This window comes from Miscanthus floridulus, chromosome 16, assembly GCF_019320115.1.
Source record: "Miscanthus floridulus cultivar M001 chromosome 16, ASM1932011v1, whole genome shotgun sequence".
NCBI lineage: Eukaryota > Viridiplantae > Streptophyta > Magnoliopsida > Poales > Poaceae > Miscanthus > Miscanthus floridulus.
The window spans coordinates 26544756-26549437 of record NC_089595.1 but is presented as its reverse complement, the minus strand read 5'-3'; the positions used below and the strand labels follow the sequence as shown (position 1 = coordinate 26549437).

At 44.0% G+C, this 4682-nt stretch overlaps 1 pseudogene; it reads right to left on the bottom strand.

The window, feature by feature from the left end:
• On the bottom strand, positions 1–4451 carry LOC136511863 (disease resistance protein RGA2-like; annotated as a pseudogene).
• Positions 4452–4682: the final 231 nt, after the last annotated feature.

The window sequence follows — 4682 nt, the reverse complement described above, 5'->3', positions numbered from 1 at the left end:
TTACAAACGGCAACCCGTAGTGTAAATGAACAACGGGCAAGGAATATTTGCACAACCATTAGCGTGCAGTTTCTTGTGAACAATTCTCCAATGCACAACACAATTCTTGATGGAAACAAATCAACATCTAGTAAACATTATTACATCCTGCGAGATACAGATCAGATTGCAGAACAGGCAAATGCAAGCTTCCACAACTTTCTCAACCAGGTCAAGCTCTGGTCCTCGGCTAAAGTCTTGAAAGGCCAAGAGAAAAGGTGCATCCATACCAGAGAGAGATTGGCAACTAAATTCTAATAATACTGATGAATAAATTTTTTTGTACGGACGTGAGCAATCTTTTGCCAGTTTGCATCACCAGCCGTTTGGCAGCTCTTCATGAATGACTCGTCACAGTCAAAAAGTGTAAAAGACCGTAGAGATACGGGCAGAGTTGGAAGTGACTGGACATTTGGGCACCACCGCAAAAATAATTGCTGTAGTTGTGACAGGGTCCCCATATTCTCCGGCAAGCTGCTCCACTGGCAGGAATCAAAGTAAAGGGATGTTAGAGAAGGAAACTGTTGCAGTTGCAGGATTTCTTCTTCCCTCAGCTCATCCGATTTCGTAATACTAAGCATCTGTAGGGATGAGAAGCCTTCTCTTGATAGCAGCTGTGGCACAATGGGTATGTTGTCAACAGTGATCCTGTCAAGACATTGTACCTTTTCAGCCTCTTCAAGGGTCATAGTAAGATTGGGACACTTAACGATGTTGAGCTGCTGCAGGCTGATGAGATAATTTAGGCCTTGCAAACAAGTTAATTGGACACAATCCTCGACTTGGAGAGTCTGAAGCATAGATAGAGACATCATCACCTCACAAGGGATTTCTCTCAAAAAGGGAAGACACCTTAAGGTCAACCAAGTTAGGGATGTAGAGCGTCTCCACCAGTTATGGAGGACGGTGTCAGTGATGGCACAATATGAGATAATGAGTGAATCTAATGATGCAGAACACAGAAATTGGGAGTAATCTTCCTCCGTTATCTGGCCTAGGATAAGCCTAGGAGGAAAACTAGCACATGTGCTTCCAAAAATGCGGCGCAAGATTGCGTCAAACCTTTCAGGCTGTTCTTGAGCGAACCTATGTATCTCCTCAGGATGTGCTGTAATCTGCAAGGATGGCTCAATTTGAGACACTCGTTCCTTGAAAAGGGACCTCATCAGCTTCACATCTTCAACACATGTCTCAACTAGGGCCTCACAAATCTGAATGTCTAGGCTCTTCAGGCTATCTGGAAGTCTTGGTAACTTCTTTAGCTTTGGAAGAGCAACAAGTCTAAGCCTGTAAAGGTGAATGAAATGTTCACTGATATCAGGGAGAGCTTCAAGGTAATCACAATCCTCGAGTTCCAGGCATCGTAGGCTACTAAACTTTTGTGCCAACCAGCTTGGGCACTTCCATCCGCTGTAGCAAAATATCCGAAGTTCTGCCAGCTGTGACGGTGGGCAGAGGCCCTCAATTATCTCCGTTTCAAGGTCTGGCTGTTGACTAGACCTCCATGACCATACAAGCGACAATGTTGTCAGGTACTTCTTGTCAGATAGCTTGGCTTTTAGTGCTCCCTCCTTGCTTTCCACATTTTCAAGGCCACTGATTCTCAGGCTGCCACAAAGGTGATTTAGTCTCTCCAGCTGCTGCAACTCATACCCCTCCTCCTTCCTCACTCTAAAGTCACCCAATTCTCGAAGTGATTTCATCTCCCCAACCCCAGGAAAACATGAAACCATAGAAAAATCAGTTAAAGGAACTTGGGAATTCTTGACATGTCTCAAGCTAATCAGGCTGCTCATGTTCTTCACGTTGGAGAATTCTAAAAATCCTTTTTTCCCGAGCTCTAAGGTCTGCAAATGATATAGTTTATCAAAATTTCTTGGCAAATGTACCATACTATATATATATGAAGGGTAGATGGTGAGAGAACGTAGATGTTTTAAGTCACAAATACAGGCTGGGATGACCGTGTGCATTTTGCCTTGTAGAGGTACTTGCACCACACGCAGCTTCTTTAACTTCTTCAACATTCCCTCAAATTCTTGTATGGTTATAGTCAGACCTCCAATGCTAGTAATGATTAGCGTGCGTAAATTTTCTAATTTGCAAATCTGCTCGGTAAACTTCATTGGATCGTCCAACCTCACAAAAAGATGGCGGGCATCAGGAGGAAACTGTTTCATCCCACTGCCATCAACTGTGGTACAATCATCTCCAGCAACCATGGTAGCCAATTCATGCAGAAGATCATGAGTAGTAACCCACTCATTCTCGCTGGTGCCATTTGAGTATTTTCCTGTTTGCAGAAATGAGCATGACACTAGTTCATCAAAGTAGCCTTGTGCTATATGTTCCATTTGCTCAACGGTACCTGTAGTTTTTATAAAGCCTTCTGCCATCCACAAATCAACTAACACAGTGCGTTTAAACACGTGTCCTTGGGGAAATATGCTACAATATGCAAAGCACCTCCTCACATGCTCATCAAGGTATTGATAGCTCCACCATAGAGCTCCCATGGTATCTGTCAACAAGCCATGATCTTCAACTCTTCTCCAAATGATAGCTTGTAATTGTTTTCGTAGTCGTGCACCTACTACTCTTGCTGCTAATGGTAATTTCTTCAATTTCTTCGCAATCCGTTCTCCAATCATTTTAAAAGCTTCTGATTCTTGGTCACAGAGATTTGCATCATGTAGTGCGTAATGCATAAAAAGGTTGAAGAAATCCATCTCGTTCAAGTCAGGTATTTGCATAGGGCTATGGCAACTTAGATACTTAGCTGCATTGGCAAATCGAGTTGTGACCAGGACCTTACTCCCTGTATCTCCGGCCTTCAATGGAGAACATAGCTGATTCAATTTGTCTTCATCATTCACATCCTTCCCAGTCCATACATCATCCAAGACCAGCAGGAACCTTTTGCCCCTCAGTGCTGCCTCTAATTTCATCTGTAGGGTGTCAAGATTACTGAACTCAGGGCATGGCTCCCCTAAAGCTGCCTCCAGCATCTGACGATAAATTCCATGCATGTTGAAAATCTGATTAACATGAACCCACATGATAGGGCTAAAATAGTTCTCTGTTCGTTCAAAGGTACAAACATGTTGTGCTAGTGTTGTCTTCCCAGAACCGGCGATACCATAGATACCAATCACTGAATAACACTTGCTGTTACTGGAGGTTGGTTCACAAACACTTTCATGGAGCATCCTTATTATCTCATCACGTTCCTTGTCTCTACCAATTATGAAACCTGTAGGAGATGAAGTAGTGGTAATCCTGGTCGCGCTGTTTGCAGGATCTGAAATGACATTGCCACTGCTACCACTAGTAATGGTGCTAGCCAGCGGTGACAAAAGCTGAGACCCTTCTTCAACTATATCTTCCAACTTCTTTAGAGCTTTCTTCAGTTTTCTGTTTTTCCCAGAGGTGATTTGTACTTTCACACGGTTTATAGCTGACTTGGTTCCCGATTGAGATATGACCTGCATGGCAAGATTGAAATGTTACACGCTGACACTTCAGTTTTAGGCGACATTTGGATGCTGTGGTATTTTGATAAACTAGAGCGCGATTTTTTTTTGGGAACAGTGTCTAGGTGCATCCCCTCGATTATTCTTACAATCTAACCTTGGTTTCATTTTCAGAAAATCTAAATTATCAAATCTGGAATTTTAATTCTACTATAGCTATTTGCGCACAAACTAGGTGTAGAATAATTGGAAAGTAACCTGCTTCTCGAGGCGGTGATAGTCGGCGACGTCAAGGATGTCCTCGGCGTCGTAGAAGGCGGACTTGAGCCTCCTCGCCCACTGCTCCACACTACCCCCGCTGCCCGGGAGGGATCCTCTCGGCCTGTTGCCGCATGAGCTCGAGCCGCGGGAGAAGACGCTCCTCCAGATCCCGGAGCTTCTCCGACTCGTGGAAGCCGAGGAGGGCGAAGCCATGGTTGAGGAGCCTGGTGGTGATGGGCGACGCGATCCACCCCAGCGTGGAGAAGGCCCACCCGACTGCTGCAACCTCCGCCATGGACGCAAGCAAGCAAAGGAAGCAGGAAGGAGACCCAGAGTGAATACGCGTCTGTGTTCTTGCTCAACTCAGCTCGATGGAAATTCTAGTTCGTGGAGGCAGTTCTAGGATTCTAGCCACATATCGTGGAGTGAGTTCTTCCACACAGGGATAACTGGATAAGGTTTGCAGCAAAATGACGACGAGAATTTAGTCGTCGTCGTGGTCGTCTCTAAGCTCTTTCCTCGAAGTTGCTGCTGTAGTTTCAGTGACAGCAATGCCGGTTTCATCGATGTATGGAGTAGCCACTAGGCAGGGCCTGATAGGCAATAGCACACTTGCTTCTCCTTTTATTTTCCTTTTTTCTTTGGCGAATTAGACTATATTTCTCTTTTCTTGATGATATATGTGTTCTCAAATCTCAATTGTCATAATGCCTGAATATTTGACTTTCTTATAAGCAGAGAATGTTCTCCGTTCTGAAAATGAAATGCATTTGCATTCTCATCCTAGCTACGCGCAAATATCTGGTATCACAATGTTATTTTGAATTGAAGTTAATATTTGAATCCCAACTGCATTATAGTCACCAAACAAAAAAATACTGACATCCACTTCGGAACACAGAAAAAATA